Source organism: Meriones unguiculatus, chromosome 3 (assembly GCF_030254825.1).
Source record: "Meriones unguiculatus strain TT.TT164.6M chromosome 3, Bangor_MerUng_6.1, whole genome shotgun sequence".
NCBI classification, from domain to species: domain Eukaryota; kingdom Metazoa; phylum Chordata; class Mammalia; order Rodentia; family Muridae; genus Meriones; species Meriones unguiculatus.
Genome location: NC_083351.1, coordinates 98,961,810 through 98,980,520, shown reverse-complemented (window position 1 = coordinate 98,980,520; position 18,711 = coordinate 98,961,810). Strand labels below are relative to the sequence as shown.

Sequence of the window (18,711 nt, the reverse complement as noted above, 5' to 3'; positions counted from 1 at the left end):
GGGTGCTATGCACGCACGCACACACACACACACACACACACACACACACACACACACACATAGACATCCACACACACACACATGAATCTGAAAATGAAAAAAAAAAGCAGTGATGTTTGTCCTTCTGAGTCTGGCTTACTTTTCTCAATGTGGTGATTTCTCATTCTATACATTTTCTTGTTAGTGACATAACTTTTTTTAATTTAATTTATTTTTTTATTATTAGTTACATTTTATTAACTCTGTATCCCAGGTGTATCCCACTCCCTTATTCCCTCCCAAGCCCACTCTCCCTTCCTCATCTCCTCTCTGCCCCTTTCCAAGTCCACTGATTGGGGAGGACCTCCTCCCCTTTCATCTGACCCTGTTTTATCAGGTATCTCCAGAGTCCTCCTCTGTGGCCTAGCAGGACTGCACCTCCCTTGAGGAGTGGGGAGGTCAAAGAGCCTGCCATTGAGTTCCTGTCAAAAATAGTCCCTGTTCCCCTTACTATGGGAAACCAGTTGGTTACTGAGCTACCACGGGCTTCATCCAAGCAAAGGTTCTAGGTTATATCCATACACGGTCCTTGGTGGAGTGTCAGTCTCAGAAAAGACCTCTGTGCCCAGACATATTTGGTCCTTGTGGAACTCCTGTCCTTTCAACGTCATACTAACTCTCCTTCTGCCAAAGGTTTGGTTATGAGTCTTAGTATCTGTTTTGAAACACTGTTAGGTAGAGTCTTTCAGATGCCTTCTGCAGTAGACTCCTGTCATACATCCAATGCACATCCCATTTGTCTTTCTAAGTGAGGAGTGATCATCTTACCACGTCTGCTTTCTTGTTTATCTTCTTTAGGTGTATAGATTTCATTATGTTTATCATATCTTGTAGGTCTATATAAGCGAGTATATACCATGTTTGTCTTTCTTTTCTGGGGTACTTCACTCAGAATGATCTTTTCTAGATCCCAACATTTGCCTGCAAGTTTCATGATTTCCTCCTTTTTGATTGCTGAGTAGTATTCCATTGTATAAAAATACCACAATTTCTGTATCCATTCCTCTGTTGAGAGACATCTGGGTTGTTTCCAGGTTCTGGCTATTACGAATAAAGCTGCTACAAACATGGTTGAGCAAATGTCCTTGTTGTGTACTTGAGCAAATTTTGGGTATATGCCTAAGAGTGGTATAGCTGGGTCTTGAGGAAGCACTTCCTAATTGTCTGAGGAAGCGCCAGATTGACTTCAAAAGTGATTGTACCAGTTTACATTCCCACCAGCAATGAAGGAGGGTTCCTCTTTCTCCACAAGCTCTCCAGCATGTGTTGTCACTTGAGTTTTTCATCTTGGCAATTCTGATGGGTGTAAGATGAAATCTCAGGGTCGTTTTGATTTGCATTTCCCTAATGGTTAATGAGGTTGAGCATTTCTTTAAGTGTTTCTCTGCCATTCGATATTCTCTGTTTAGTTCTGTTCCCCATTTGTTAATTGGATTACTTGGTTTGTTGCTTTTCAGCTTCTTTAGTTCTTTATATATACTGGATATTAGCCCTGTGTCAGATAAAGGGTTGGTGAAGACTCTTTCCCAATCTGTAGGCATTCGTTTTGTTTTGATGACGGTGTCCTTTGCTTTACAGAAACTTTTCAGCTTCATGAGGTCCCATTTATTGACTGTTGCTCTTAGAGCCTGTGCTGTTGGTGTTCTGTTCAGGAAGTTGTCTCCTGTGCCAATGAGTTCTAGGCTGTTCCCCACTTTTTCTTCTTACAGATTTAGAGTATCTGGTTTTATGTTGAGGTCTTTGATCCACTTGGACTTTAGTTTTATGCAGGGTGATAAATATGGATCTATTTGCATTTTTCTGTATGTAGACATCCAGTTGGACCAGCACCATTTGTTATAGATGCTGTCTTTTTTCCAATGAATGGTTTTGGCTTCTTTGTGAAAAATCAAGTATTCGTGGGTGTGTGGGTTTATTTCTGGGTCTTCTATTCAGTTCCATTGATCCTCCTTTCTGTTTTATGCCAATACCATGCAGTTTTTATTACTATTGCTCTATAGTACAGCTTGAGATAGGATAGGGGATGTAGATACCTCCAGACGATCTGTTGTTGTATAGGATCATTTTGGAGATTCTGGGTTTTTTGTTTCTCCATAAGAAGGTGAGAATCTTTCTTTCAAGGTCTGTAAAGAATTGAGTTGGTATTTTGATGGGAATTGCATTGAATCTGTGGATTGTTTTTGGCAGGATGGCCATTTTCACAATGTTAATCCTACCAATCCATGAGCACGGGAAATCTTTCCATCTTCTGATATCTTCTTCAATTTCTTTCTTCAGAGACTTGAAGTTTTTCTCAAACAGGTCTTTCAATTGCTTGGTTAGAGTCACCCTAAGGTACTTTATGTTATTAGTGGCTATTGTGAAGGGTGTTGTTTCCCTTATCTCTTTCTTGGCCCTTTTGCCTTGGGTATACAGGAGGGCTTCTGATTTTTTTTTAGTTAATTTTGTATCCAGCCACTTTGCTGAAGGTGTTTATCAGCTGAAGGAGTTCTCTGGTTGAATTTTTGGGGTCGCTCATGTATACTATCATATCAACTGTGAATAGTGACACTTTGACCTCTTCCTTTCTGATTTGTATCCCCTTGATCTCCTTTAATTGTCTTATTGCTCTGGCTAGGACTTCAAGTACTATGTTGAAGAGAGATGGAGAGAGTGGGCAGCCTTGCCTTGTCCATGATTTCAGTGGAATTGATTTAAGTTTCTCATCATTGAGGTTGATGTTGGCTATAGGCTTGCTGTATATTGCCTTTGCTATGTTTAGGTATGTGCCTTGTATCCCTGATCTCTCCAAGACTTTAAACATGAATGGGTGTTGGACTTTGTCAAATGCTTTTTCAGCATCTAAGGAGATGATCATGTGGTTTTTATCCTTCAGTTTGTTTATGTGGTGGATTACATTGGTGGATTTCTGTATGTTGAACCACCCTTGCATTCCTGGGATGAAGCCTACTTGGTCATGGTGGATGATATCTTTGATGTGTTCTTGGATTCAGTTTGCATTTTGTTGAGTATTCTTGCATCAATGTTCATAAGAGAGATAGGTCTGAAGTTCTCTTTTTTTGTTGCGTCTTTGTGTGGTTTAGGTATCAAGGTGACTGTGGCTTCATAGAATGAGTTTGGTAATGTTCCTTCTGTTTCTATTTTGTGGAATAGTTTGGAGAGAATTGGAGTTAGCACTTCTTTGAAGGTCTGGTAGAATTCTGCACTGAATCCATCTGGGCCAGGGCTTTTTTTGGAAGGGAGACTGTTGATGACTGCTTCTATTTCCTTGGGGGATATAGGACTATTCAATCTTTCTACTTGATCTTGACTTAATTTTGGTAGATGGAATCTATCAAGAAAATTGTCTATTTCTTTTAGATTTTCGAAGTTTATGGTATATAGGCATTTGGAGTAGGACCTAATGATTGTTTGGATTTCTTCAGTGTCTGTAGTTATGTCCCCCTTTTCATTTCTGATTTTGCTGATTTGGATAGTTTCTCTCTGCCTTTTAGTTAGTTTGGCTAAAGGTTTGTCTATTTTGTTGATTTTCTCAAAGAACCAGCTCTTGGTTTCATTGATTCTTTGAATAGTTTTATTTGTTTCTAATTGATTGATTTCAGCCCTGAGTTTGCTTATTTCCAGCCATTTGCTCCTCTTGGGTTAATTTGCTTCTTTTTCCTCTAGGGCTTTCAGTTGTGCCATTAAGTTGTTTTTATGAGATGTCACAAATTTCTTCTTGAAGGCACCTAGTGCTATAAATTTTCCTCTGAGCACTGCTTTCATTGTGTCCCATAAATTAGGGTATGTTGTACTTTCATTTTCATTGAATTCTAGGAAGTCTTTAATTTCTTTCTTTCTTTCTTCCTTAACCCAGCTATCCTTGAGCAACAAGTTGTTCAGTTTCCATGTGCTTGTAGGTTTTTTTCTATTTCCATTGTTGTTGAGGTCCACCTTTAGTCCATGGTGGTCAGATAGAATACAGGTTATTATTTCAATCTTCTTGTATCTGTTGAGGCTTGCTTTGTGACCAACTATATGGTCTATTTTGGAGAAGTTTCCATGAGGTGCTGAAAAGAATGTATACTCTTTTGAGTTTGGGTGGAAAGTTCTGTAGACATCTATTAGGTCCATTTGATTTAGGACCTCCGTAAGTGCCTTTATTTTTTTATTAGGCTTCTGTCTAGATGATCTGTCCCTTGGTGAAAGTGGGGTGTTGAACTCTCCCACTATTAAGGTGTTGGGATCAAGGTGTTGGGTGTGATTTAAGTTTTAGTAATGTTTTGTTTATGAATGTAGGCGCACTTGTATTTGGGGCATAGATGTTCAGAATTGTGATGTCTTCTTGGTGGATTTTTCCTTTGATGAGAATGTAGTGTCCCTCCTCATCTTTTTTGATTAATTTTGGTTGAAAGTCTATTTTATCAGATATTAGGAAAGCTACCCCAGCTTGTTTTCTGGGTCCATTTGCTTGAAAGACATTTTTCCAGCCCTTTCCTCTGAGGTAGTGTTCATCTTTGTTACAGAGGTGCGTTTCTTGGATGCAGCAGAATGTTGGATCCTGTTTCCGTACCCATTCTGTTAGTCTGTGTCTTTTTATTAGAGAGTTGAGTCCATTGATGTTGATAGATAATAGGGACCAATGAATGTTAGTTCCTTTTATATTGGAGTCAGTGGTCTTACTTGTTTCATTTCTTGTTTTCTTTTCATTTTTGTTGGGATATTATCTGTATGCTAAGTTTTCTTGGGTGAAGTTGTTTTCATTGGATTGGAGTTTTCCTTCTAGTATCTTCTGTAGGGCTGGTTTGCTGTGTAGATATTGCATAAATTTAGTTTTGTCATGGAATATTTTGTGTTCTCCATCTATGTTGATTGAAAGCTTTGCAGGGTATAGTAGTCTGGTTTGACATTTGTGTTCTCTTAGAGTCTGCATGATACCTGGTCAGGCCCTTCTGGATTTCATAGTTTCTGATGAGAAGTCTGGTGTGATTCTGATAGGTCTACCTTCATACGTTACTTGGCCTTTTTCCTTTGCTGCTTTTATTATCTTTTCTTTGTTCTGTAGATTTAGTGTTTTGACTATGATGTGACATGATGTGTTTCTTTTCTGGTCTAGTCTATTTGGTGTTCTGTAGGTCTCTTGTATATTTATGGATATCGCTTTCTTTAAGTTGGGAAATTTTTCTTCAATGATTTTTTTTTGAAAATATTTTCTGGACCTTGGAGCCTGGAGTCTTCTTTTTCATCAATCCCTATTATCTTAGATTTCGTCTTTTCATGGCACCCTTGATTTCTTGGATATTTTGTGTTTGGGACTTTTCTGATTTTATTTTTTCTTTGAGAGAAGTATCAATTTCTGTGAGTGTATCTTCAGCTCCAGAGATTCTCTCTTCCATCTCTTGTATTCTGTTGGTGATGCTTACCTTTGTGGTCGCTGATCTTTTCTCCAAGTTCTCCAGCTCAAGGGTTTTCTGTTTTTGCGTTTTCTTTATTGATTCTAATTCTGTTTTCATGCCTTGCACCATTTCCTTCATCTGTTTGAATGTGGATTCCTGTCTCTCTATGATGGTCTCTAGTTTTTTGTTCATTTCCTCTCTATATGCCACTAATTTTATCTCTACTTGTGCCTCTATTTGTTTGGCTATATTTGCCTCTGTTTCTTTAAGTATTTTGTCCATTTCCTGTTTCTTTACCTCCAATTGACTGGCGAAATCTATAATAGATTTGTTCATTTCCTCTTTAACTGTCTGAATTTGCATGGTTATTGCTCTGAAAGAATTGTTTCTTTCCTCTATGAGCCTCAAATAATTGGGTAAGCATAGCTTTAAAGTCATTTTCCTGTGCTCCTGATGAATTGGAGTATCCATCAATTTTGGACATTGCTGGTGAGGTCATGATGTCCTGATTTATGTTGGATGTGTTCTTTCGCCTACCCCTGGCCATTGGCTTATCTGAAACCTTCCCTGTTTGTTTTTGGATTCTGCAGTTCAGACTGGTACTGTCTCTCTCTGGCATCTGGAGAGTTCTTCAGGAAGCTGAGAGAGGTCCCGTGGCTTCCACGTGTGCATTGGTGGACTAGCTGTACCTGTGGAAGAAAAGTACGCAGGCACAAAACGGGCAAATGCAGGTGCATGCGTGTGTGTGTGTGTGTGTGTGTTTGTGTGTGTGGAAGTGTGCATGGAGGTGTGTCCTGAGGGACAGAGTGATAGATAATGTTGAACCCTTGAATGTGTGGGTGGGGCTCTGCACTGTATATGTAGCAGGCGCTATTTATGGTCGTGGTGGCAATTTCTGGCATTACCTGCCTTAACTCCTCAACTGGACCCACAGAGCAAGGGCTTCAATGTCTCAAGTGACCCTCTCTTTCCCAAAGTGGGTATGTGGGTGGGAGGGGTCCAATGCCTGGCTTCTGTTTTAGAAGGGCCCTGGATCTGGCACTCTGCACATACTCAGGGGCGCACTTACTCTCAAGCAGGTAACTTTGGCGGGGATCAGGGTATCCGGGCTCTCTGCTCTCTAGATTGGTCCTGCTTGTTCTCATGCAGGAGGACTGATGTGCTCCGCCAGCTCAGTGCTGCTGCTGCTGCCAAGTTAGGAAGTCCCGCTGCAGCTGGAGACTGGGATGCCAGTCCAGATGTCTTCTGGGAAGTCCTGGGGGCCCTCCACTGTGCTCTCCAAGCCAGGGAGGCCCAGTGCCTGGTGTGCTTAGATTGTATGGCGGGTCTGCTTGGCTTTGGTGGGTGTATAGTGTATTGTCTGTCACTGAGGGTTTGGGCGGGCTGTGTAGTCAGTGGCTGAGCAACCCTGCAGGGCCACTCGGGCCTGCTAGCAGACTCGGGCCCTGGGAGGATGGTGCTGTAGTGTGAGTCTGGGACTCTGAGATTGGTACCACTGGCAGTTGCTGCTAAGGGGCTAGGAGCTCCACCTCAGCTGCTGCAGACCCCAGGGAGTTAGGTCTGAGCTAAGAATCTCAGTGAGTCCACTATACTGAGGAGGACGGAGTTCTGGAAGAAGGGAGTGCCGGGAGATCAAAGGATCCATCCTTTCTCTCCTTCCCCAACAAGTCTCCGGGTGACCCCAGACCAAAGTTCTCACCTCATGCGATGTTCTCTGTCGTTTAGAAAGCCTCACCGTTGTTTTCCTGGCTTCAGAGGTCTTCCGCTCCACAATTCAGGCATTCTGCTCTTCAACAGCTCAGAAACTGTGTGTGCTAGTTGCCATCTTGGCTCCCCCACCAATGACATAACTTTATTCCTCTTTGTGGTAGACTGACACTCGCACTCCACTGTGTATAGATTTTCCTAACCACTGTGTCAATGAGATGTAGGCTGGTCCCCTACCTTGAGTATTTTGAGCAGTGCTGCAGCCAACATGGAGGTGCAGCTCACCTGTGTATACTCGCTTGCATTCTTTTGGGGTACATACATACATACATAGGATTGGTAAATCTAGCTGGGTCATGAGCTATTCTGTTCTCTTTTTCTGGGAAAGTTGTGCAGGTATCGTGGTTAAATCAGTTTATGCTAATGTAGTAACTCCCCCATTGGCAGTGAACAGCTCTTTTTTTTCTTTGTGTTCTCATTAGCATTCTTCATGGTAGCCATTCTGACTAGGAGGAGATAGAATTTCAGTGTTGTTTGAATTTGCATTTTATTGTACTGAAGATGAGCTTACTATAGAGTAGAAACCGGCTTGATAAAGTGCTGGATTAACTAAGGATACAGGACAATACCATGGTTTTACCTAGATAAAGTATGTAGCTACAGAGATCTCAGACTTGAGAACCATAACTTTGACATACCCACATAACTAAATGTGTCCCTGCTCCACACATCCCTGTTGCTGTATTGATAAGGATTGTTGTAAGAAATCTAGGAAAAGATTAGCCTCTTGAGTGCTCAGTTAGTATTAGCCCCAGGGCTCTGAGCGGAGGCTGTGAATATGAGCTTCTTGACAGAATCTGACCTCCTAGAGAGAGGATTTTTCTGTGTAGTGTCCCCAGCAGCAAACTCTTAGAGAATGTAGCTGGGCTTTCAGAGTTGGCCCCTAGAAGAAGTACTCAGAAGTCTACTGTTGTGTTGGCCTCTGCAATTTCTACATGGACCAAGCGCATTGGGCTGGTTTCCACACAGCCACTGGCTGTGGTTGGCCATGGAAGTTGGCTGGCAGTCACGGCTTCAGCTCCACAGTTTTTTCTTTCTTTCCTTTTATTGAAAATAGATCCGCCCCCCTCCATGTAAAGGGATTTTCCCTCCTTCTACTCCTCTCAGTTCCTCCCATCCTAACAGGATCCACTTCATTTCTGTCCATCATTAGAAAACAAACAGGCTTCTAAGGGATACTAAAAAAGATATAAAACCATAAAACAAAAACTAACACATTGGAGTTGGACAAAACCACCACCGTCTCCAAACGAAACAACAAAACAAAACAAAACAGAAGGAAAAGAACCCAAGAAAAGGCACAAGAAACTGAAACATGCAAAAATACCTTAAAAACACTAAAATGGAAGCTGTAATATGCATGCATATGAGCTGGTGCAGGCTCATGTAGGCCCTGTGCTTTCTGCTTCAGTCTATGTGAGTTCATATAAGCTTTGCTCATGCTGATTTAGACAGTCTTGTTTTCTTGATGTCCTCCATCCCTCCAGCTCTTGCATTCTTTCTACCTCTTTTACACAGGGTTTCCTGAGCCCTGAGGGGAGGAATTTGATGGAGACCTCCCATTAGGGATGAGTGTTCAAAGGTGTCTCACTTCGCATATTGTCTGGCTGTGGGTCTCTGTATTTGTTCCCATCCGCTGCAGGAGGAAGCTGCTCAGATGATGGCTGAGCAAGACACTGATATGCTTTCCTGGGGCAGGAGTGTGGGGTAAGCCTTCCTAACACATCTGAGTCATTCAGGTGTTTTTTTTTTGTTTGTTTGTTTTTTGTATTTCAATAAGGTGGGAAAGTGTTTGTCTCCATTTCTCATGAATCTTCTTTAAAGCAGGGCTTCTCAGCCCCAGCTAGGCAGCTCTGGAAGGATCTTTTCCTTGTTGTGAGAGGCTTTCTTATGTGTGCAGGGACATTTGACAGTACCCTAACTCTATTTGCTCTATGCCAGTCATGTCCCCCAACTTATAAACATAAAAAAGTACCTCCTGGGGGCAAGAAACAAATCTTCCCTGGTCAAAAACATATGATATATACCAACTACCAAAACTTTGGCCTACACATCTGTGAATAAGGATTGTCAAGTATAGCAGGCTCCATCCTGTTTCCTCTCTTCTACTGCTTCTGGTGTCTATCCTGTTTGCCATTCTGAATGAGATTTAAGCATCCTCCCAAGGGTCCTCCTTGATGTTCAGCTTCTTTAGGTCTGTAGATAGCTATCCTGTATTATACAGCTAATACTCGCTTAGAGGTGAGTATATACCATGCCTGTCTTTCCGTTTCTGGGTTACCTCATTCAGGATGATCTCTTTGAGTGTGGACAACATTTTCTACGAACAGCAGTAAATTAATGACCTTCTTGAGACCTTGCTTTCAAGGCTCCTGGATGTGCTAACAGTGTGTCCAATCTGTCCTGTGCAAGTTCTCTTTTCACTTTTGGGCTGTAGTTATACTTTTTCAGAGTGGCACATCATTTTATGTTTCCACCCTCTGCACGAGGGTTCCAGGCTCCCCACATTATTTCCAGCATATTTTACCTTCTGTGTTTTTTTTTTTTGTTGTTGTTGTTGTTGTAGTACATCCTGAGGTGTGGTGAGGTGACTTCTCACTATTGTTTTAACTTATGTGTCTCTAAATTTTAATGATATTGGAACACTTCTTAGGCACTTGTTCATCATATGGGGGTTGGTGGAATGTTTATTCATGTCTTTTATCTATTTAAAAATTTTTTTTCTTGTTTTGATTGATGGTGATAGGTGCTTTTGCTATTCAAAATTTAAAGTGTCTTGTGGTTTGGGGGAAATGTATCAATTGTCAGGAGAAAGAACAGTCTGTCGGCATAGGCTGTACTAAAAGTGAGAACATGGTAATGGGTCAGGAAAAGTTTTAGAACAGTGCCATGGGAATTGGAATGATGCCTTGAATGGCTGGTCCTTCTCAGAGCCTCTCTCTCTTTCTCTTATCCTCCTCACAGCAACTTTCGTATGGAGCAAGGCTCAGATCCTGGCACTTAACATGTAGCTTTATTTATTTATTTATTTATTTATTTATTTATTATTTTTTATTTTTATTATAGTTACATTTTATTAACTCTGTATCCCAACTGTATCCTGCTCCCTCATTTCCCCCCAATTCCACCCACCCCCCCTCATTTCCTCCCTGCCCCTTTCCAAGTCCACTGATTGGGGAGGACCTCCTCCCCTTTCATCTGACCCTGTTTTATCAGGTATCTTCAGGACTGGCTGCAAAGTCCTCCTCTGTGGCCTAGCAGGACTGCTCCTCCCTTGAGGGGTGGGGAGGTCAGAGAGCCTGCCATTGAGTTCATGTCAGAAATAGTCCCTGTTCCCCTTACTAAGGTTGCTACCCCGGGCTACATCCGAGCAGAGGTTCTATGTTATATCCATACACGGTCTTTGGTTGGAGAAACAGTCTCATGAAAGACTCCTGTGCCCAGATATATTTGGTCCTTGTGGAGCTCCTATCTTCTCCACGTCATACTAACTCCCCCTTCTTTCATATGATTCCCTGCACTCTGCCGAAGGTTTGGTTATGAGTCTTAGTATCTGCTTTGATACACTGCTAGGTAGAAACTTTCAGAGGCCCTCTGTGGTAGGACACCAAGGTCTTGAGAAGGCAGGAACTTGGGGGCCTTCTGGCCATTTATTTATTGCCGACCTGTTCTTCAAGGAGCCAGAGCAGGAGGGCTCATTAGAAGCACTCTTCACGGAGGCCTTTTCAATGAGGAACAAACATAGAAACAGGTTAATGAAAAGCAGGCTTGCTAAACAAAGGTAATTGTTCCTTTGATTATAATTACTGATTTCGTGGCAAGAGTAGAGTGAAAGTAGAGACCTTAATTTTGATGGCAGCTTGATGTCATGCCACTTCATTACTTTTCTCAGAGGCAAGTGATTGGAAGTGCAAGTGGAATTAGAGTCCCTAAAGGCGAGTTCATTCTCAGAGGAAAAGCAATGGCAGTCTCTTGGTGAGAAGTAACATGGATGAGTGGCATACACATTTGGGGTGGGGATTCTGTTCATTCTACTCGCTGGCTTTACTAATCCAAACTCGTGACTGCTCTCCTACTTGGCTGGGGGCTTGACAGGTCCATCTTGACCTTAAATTTTGGACACAAATTCAAAGTTTGTTGAAAGTATGGATGTGTGAAGGAAAGAGCTAAGGTTGAGGTCAAGGTCATAAGCACTAGCTCCATGCAAAACTGGAGCAAAGACCAAGTTAGATTTTCATCCTTTCGGACACTCATCTCCTGGGGAAGAAGCAGCTGTTCTGAGAATGACAGCAGAGGCTCCACTACACAACTCCCTCATCCACCTTCCTCACTTCTTTTTTCTACTCTTGTGGACTCAGAAACAAAAATAGGATATCATGCTATAGGCTTTAGGTCAGCACACTTTGTGTGAAAGTCTTAAGTCTTCTCAGTTTCTGTGAAGTCAGCTTTTTCAAGGCCATGGGTCTGGTCTTAGGGGCTGCCCTTTTGCCACCCACAGACATAGAGATGTCTTGAACTCTGAAGCCAACAAAAAGTCCCAGAAGAGATGAAGCACCTTCTCTTTTGCCAACTGAATCTCAATTTGAAGGGGCCTAGTTTCTTTTCCTTAGAAGACCCAAACATTATTTTACATAATTGGGGAAAACCGTCGTTAAAGGGGAAATTTGTCTGTCATAAGTAGCATAAGGTACTAGAAAAATGGTTAATATAAAAGAAATACAGATGGTATGTATCATCAACAGAGAAGATATCTGCACTAAAGAGGCAAAATTTTCTTTGGAGGAAGGTAGAAAAACAACAAAACAACAACAACAAAACCACAAACAAAGCCTGAGGTATAATGATTTGCGAGCCTCTGAAGAGCTATGCTGTATTAACATAACCAGCCTGTCTGTGTCTCTTTCACAGAAAGAGGTGATTATGAAATGTTTAAAAGTTAGGGAAGGCAAGGTGATGAAAGAATAACTGACAAACACTATTACATTCACATTCTTCCTCAAAGTTCAGGGCCGGGAAAGAGCTCAATGGTGGAGTGCCTATTAGCATGTGTGAGTCCCTGAGTTCAATGTTGTGCTTTAGGGTTTTGATGTGTTTACTGTTCATGTTTGGCGTATTATGTCCTTGACGTGTATCTCAGCATTTCCTCCTTCCCACGGCTAGTAACCCACGTGCCTATTCTATACACTATATATTTCATACATAATTGAGGTCCTGAAACATTTTATTATTTATTCGTTGTGTCTTATTTAGCTCATCATGATGTCAGACCCATGTTCCCTGACATAACCCAAAATCTAAACAAAGTCATTGGCATGACACATTAACAAAAATAATGCCAGGTGAGACTGGGGTGCTATTTCAAAGACAAACATGGGCAGGATGACTTCCTTCCTCTGTCTCTCACGAGCAAAGAGTGTTTTATTTTCCTTTGTTAGATATAGAGGGATGCTTCTGTCCTTTCTGTTTGCCTGGTGATATTTGCTTAGCAGTTCCTTAGCAAAAGAAATTATGCTTTGTCTCAGCCAACTGATTCTCAGAACTACTTTTTCAAGGGTATAGACGTGTTCTCTTCCTAAAACTACTGTCTGGAGAGACTGGGTTGGGGAAGCAGCCATTGGTGCTGCAGATACAGATTTTCTTTTCCAAATTGCTTCAAGGGCACAGGTGAGGCTTCATTAGCAAGGCTATGGATTTCATCTAGGATATTTTTAATAATCTAAACAAAACTTTAGTGGACATTAGTGCTGCTGTTTCTACAGCAGTGCGTACTATTCTTTACCATTTTAGGTCAGCTTTTCAGAAAAGGTAAGAGACTCAGCAGATTTTAATAATGAGGCTCAGTTTGAGTTATTAACCCAGTTTAATGTGTACTGTGTCAGCAACAAAGTTATCGCTTTCTCTGGTTCGCAGTCAGAAACAAGGCATTTCATCGACGTTCTGTTCAGCTGGGATGGCTATCCAGATGGCTGTCATTGGGTTCCTACCATCAGCAGGCCCTCGAACTCATTTTTTGGGAATTCAATGAAGCTAAACTTCCTGGTCCTAGTAACTAGAAATTGATACTAGCCACCCAAGGGCATAAAAAGAGGATGGTTTGACACACAGAACCAAGCAACTCAAAAGCTCATTTACCCTTATCAGATTCATGCAGTTGAGATATTGAGTCAAAACAGACAAAATTTCCTGATCAAGGAGACAGAATGCTGCCTGGAGTTAAAGGAATAGTGACCTACATTTTGTGTCTGGAAACAGTGACGTTTGGCTGGGGCCTAGATCTATGCAGATGTGGCTGTGAATATTCCTGTTACACCTGGCAGCTCTTAGGCTTTGCAGAGAGAAGAAAATTGTTCAGGAATTAGACATACACCAATGAAGCTCTCGCTGGACCCCCCGTACCCTCTGGACTGCTCTGTCCCACAACATTCTGCTGGGGTCAGCCGGTGGGATATAGCATGTTTCACACACATACTTTAATGGAATCCATATTTATTTTTATTCTAGTTTCTCTTGCCGCTAAATTGTTAATGTGATATCCATTTAGACATATGAGTATGTGTTAAAAAATTGATTAAAATTTATCATCTAATCATGAAAAAAATGATTGAAGCTGTAAAAACTTTGAGGCTTAGGGAGATGGCTCAGTAGTTAAACTGCTTATTGTGCAAGCAAGAGGACCAGCTGGAGTTTGGATCCCCAGAACCCATGTAAATGTCCAGTAGGCGTGGTGGCTTACCTGCAGTTCCAGCTCTGGAAGGTGGAAACAGGGGATTCCCACCCCTGGTTACTGTGACTAGTCCTATACATGAGCTCCGGATTTGATTGAGAAGCCCTGCACCAAAGAATAAGGTAGACCAGAGGTTATGTTCACAACATTAAGCCACGCACTAAAGAATAAGGTAGACCAGAGGTTATGTTCACAACATTAAGCCACGCACTAAAGAATAAGGTAGACCAGAGGTTATGTTCACAACATTAAGCCATGCACTTGTGCACATCTGTATGTGTGCCCATACTTGTGGAACCACACAGTACACACCTTTTACATACCCATGAAAAAAGGAGAAAAATGGTTTTGATTTACTTTGGAAATCTCTTTAAATATGTAGGGAAACAATGAAGTGAAACTAAAGGAGAAGCTAAACTAAAGTGCATATATACAGAAGAACAGGCCATCATGCGATGGAATAACAATCCAAATATTTCCTTAGGGAAGACTCCTGAAACTTGTCAAGGGTAATGGGACCATCCTGTTTTGGGGGATAAACTAGTGTCCTTGGCACCATGCCAGTTTCCCCAGCCAAATCCCAACTCCAAGAAGGAAAGTGATCTTTGTTAACTGGCTAAGCAAACCTACTTTATATGTATGTCACACCTGTGGTATCCTTTTAATCTTTGATTTTTGAGATAATCCATCTAATTCTGCCTCATTGTAGAAGTTATAAGACCATAATAGAAGGCAGGTGTTTGCTGGGTTTGGGGAGGGGTGGTAGGGATGGAAATGGCCTGCCCAGCTGCTGCAGGTCTGATTCTTCTCCACACCCCAGCTTGCAAGCAGGTTGTGATGCAAAATGCATATACATTGACAAAGCACTGCTCATAGGGACTCCAGGACAGATACTAATAGGCGTGACTCACTTGAGCTTACTTCTCAAATAAAGGCTACACACAATGATCACCTTAACTGACTGCCTACCAGCCTGAGAGCCCTTGCTCACCCTGCAGATATGGTGGCCCCGTCCTTTGTGAGACTTGTTAGCAGAGTTAGCTGAAGGCTGCTACAGCATGGAAGGCCCTGCTCAGGGATATCTAACACAGGAGAGAATACTGTGCCCTTGGCTGTAATGGCCCAGGTGTAATGGGGGATGCTGGAGACAGGAATCCAAAAACTGAGAAACCAAGTACTAAGTGCGGGAGGGGCGTGTGACAGGGTGTTAGATTTGGGATGAATCACTGGCTTTTTCATATTTTATAGTCTCAGACTAAACAGAGCTAAATGACCTCTACCCCTTATCCCAACTTCTTTGATCTTGTCCAAGTGGCCTGAAAGAATGGCCTTCATTAAGTGGGGAATGTGAGAGGAAAACAAGAGGCTAAGTAGTGACTGCTGCTCACCTTACACCTACTGGTAGAAGAGTAGGGCCATATGATAGTGGCTGCATGGCGAGCGGGGTAGGTGAAGTGGGATTGGTAGGAGAGGGTATCTCCTACCTAGGTATCTAGGAAGGCTCAGCTTTTCAGAACTGCCCCCTTTTTAGTTCATTCATTTCTTCAGCACAGAGATCACACCTATAACTCATTTGACCCTCTTGCATTCTGTTTTTAACTATAAAAAAGTTTGTACACAAATACCATGTTTACATCATTTCTACCCCTCCATTTTTCTCCTTCCAAGTCCTTGCAAGTCACTCTAGCAAAATACCCTCAAAGGCGCAATAGCGGCGTTTATGTCTTGGGGCAACCAACAGTCATCTGGTTGGCCTGCCTAGTAGGTGTAGTTCATGTCGGTACTGTAAAACTAAGCAACTACTCATTGTTGAAGAGCTCATCAGCCCTAGAGGAGAAGCTGCTCCATCTGGTTTCCTGAATCAATGTTTCTAACCTTGTTCTAAGTATTTATCCTTTCACTGTTCTCAGTCTTTCTGCTGATCCATGTGTTCACGGGAATCCACACACTTATTTGACCATGTGATATTTCTGGATATAGTCTACTGAGCAAGAATTATTTTCATAGAAAATTAACTTAGTTTTAATCTTCCTATGCTATTTTTTTTTGTCAGTGTCCTTAATAATAAAGATCTTTTATGTCCCTCCCTCCCAGAGAAAAACCAGAAGGCAACAGTCTGGCAGTACAAAAATATACAACTGGAAGAGATTACTTGTTTGACTACATCCCAGCTGGATTCAGAAGAGGAAAGCACATTTTGACAAGGCACTAAACCCATGACAGAAAACTATGGATGTTTATCACTTGCAATTCTTCATGTTAACAGTGCTAGGTCATTTCCGAAATTTTAACAGGCTTAGAATCTGGCTATGTGTAATATCACTGAAGACTTCTGGAGTTGAAGCAGAGATGTAAAGGAGATTAAGATCTCCCTTTCTGATCATGCTTCAGCTTCACTGTAGTCCAATGCAGGGTAGAGGTGCTACCATAGCACCTTAGGTACCTAAATGGTAAGTGAAGGAGAGCTATTTTGCACTTAATATGTACATCTGAGGTAACCCTCAGATTATTCCTGAGAAATTCTCATTTCTCAGGAAATGAGAAATCCTCAGTTTCGATTCTTAAATGTTCATCATTACTTGCAACATCACACACAGCATTTCCAAAGCTACAATCTATGCCAGTCAAGCTCCTACATTCTGTGTTTTCTGTAAGCTGAAATTGTGCTGGGACTTCCAGTCCAACAAATTAATGACCAATAACCAGTTAGGTTAATGCCAATGAGGAGCCGACCATGAAGGACAAAGGGTCCAAACCTCTACCACATTAACAGGGAGCTAAAAGTATCTTTTGGAAGATGGGTACCTATTTCAAAGGCTCATGCTGGAACCTTCCGGACACAATTCTCTCCTTTCTTAGTGAGATGTTTTGCTTAAAGCTAACAAATAATTGGTGGGGGCATGTGGACAACTTATAAGCTTACAGATTGAATTTATTTTAAAGTCAGCATAACATCCAAAAGACTATCTCAAAAGATCACATTTAAGAAAACTTAAGCTACAAGACTGTTGCATTATGATTTAATCTAGTTGCACACACACAAAAAAAATCTGAAACCACAACTCCTCCAATTTCTAAGAGAAAGGGTATGCATGCCTCCGTATTTAACTGTGCATTGTTACATTAGCCATATTGTGGACTGTACATCACAATGGATCAGTTTGGAATCCCATGCAACACCCAAGTTATAAAGTGAAATGAATTAGAAACTTTGTTGAATGTTTTTGTGAAGATCAAATTCACATTCTATGGGCAACTTAAAAGAGTTACAATATACCACGCTGGTGCTCGTGCTCACTTCTAAAATGTTAGTCACTAAGTGTCATGATCCTGAACTGGCTTCAGCTCCTAAAACTGCCTAACTCAGAGAAAAAGCAAAGAAAAATTCCTTAGCTAACCCAGTGGCCTCTCAGCTGTTTCTTGGGAAGAATGAACTGGGCACCCAAGTGCTTCCCCAGGGGTAAGACCAGTGGCAACAGTGGCTCACTCAACTGATTATTATACAGTTATGCTAGTATTTTATTAATTCAAAGCACTTTACAAGAAAATATAAGTATGGCTTCCAATAGGAATGTTATACCTGGACTTGATACTAAGCTCAGATTTGTGTGTGCAAGGAAAAACAGGCTTTCAAGTTAAACAACAAATTTGTAACCAAAACTTTAATCCCAAGGATTCTCAAAAACATATTACAAATGACAACATGAAAAAATATTCTTGCACAGTAACTCAAAGTTTAACTCTACAATGTACCATTAAACTGATAGGACACTGGTATCTTAGTTTTACATTTCCAAACAAAGAATGTTCAATTTCTGCCAGTTGTTTCTATATCATTAGCACATCACACTTTAACTGGGCAGGATCTAGGTTTATTTCAGTCTATGAAAAACTAAAGTTCAAATCAAATTCAATCCTGGTCTTCTATTTCCTTTCATTTGACCAAGACAGGCTACGAGACCTAGAGAATGATGGAGACGGCTTGTGATTTCTCTCACGAGACAGAGAACTTTCTCTTCTATCTCTAGAAAGTGACCTGCTCCGGCTTCGAGAGAAGCTTCTCCTTCTTGGAGATCTGCGCCGAGGTGGAGGACTCCTCCTACAGTAATCATCTCGAGGGCGACGACCCCAAGAGGGAGGTGGGCCACGATTTCGACTTCTTTTTTCCCCATTCGACAGTTCCACTCTTAAATGGCAGCCACATAGTGTTCTTCCATCTAGCTCCGGGACAGCATCAGCAGCATCTCGGGGATCCTCAAATTCAACGAAAGCAAAGCCAGGAGGGTTTCACGCAACCCACACACTTCCGTTTGGTCCATAATAGCCGAAAGCCCATTCTAATTCAGTCTTGTTCCCATTGTTTCCAAGATCACCTACATAACACTTACAGTCCAATGGACAGGAGTCACGATGCATTTCGAGACCCTGGGTTCAACAAGCCGAAGCTCAAACCCCAACGCTCTGACAGGCTGCCCCGCTCGCCTCCGGCTCTGCTCCGAACGATGCGCGCTACCTCATGACATCCACGAAATGGCGGCGCTATGCTATTTGTAATAATCCACATACTTCTAATGTTTGTGGATTAACAAACATTAATTAATTAATTAATTAATTAAAAAACTCCTTATTTTTTATAGACATTCTCTTGGTTCTTTGGAAGGAGATATTTATTTAGCAGATCTCCCATTGAAGCCCCTTTTAAAAAATAAGAATGAGAAAAAACTAAACTCTCCTCTACTATAATTGAATTTCTCTAGTGTTTTTAACCATCATTATGTGGATTTGAACACTATAAAAGCTTCTGAA

General features: G+C 41.5%; 1 pseudogene; it reads right to left on the bottom strand.

Annotated features, from left to right (window-relative positions):
* Positions 1–17,827: 17,827 nt before the first annotated feature.
* LOC110562136 (serine/arginine-rich splicing factor 3-like) lies at positions 17,828–18,387 on the bottom strand (annotated as a pseudogene).
* Between the last annotated feature and the right edge of the window lie 324 nt (positions 18,388–18,711).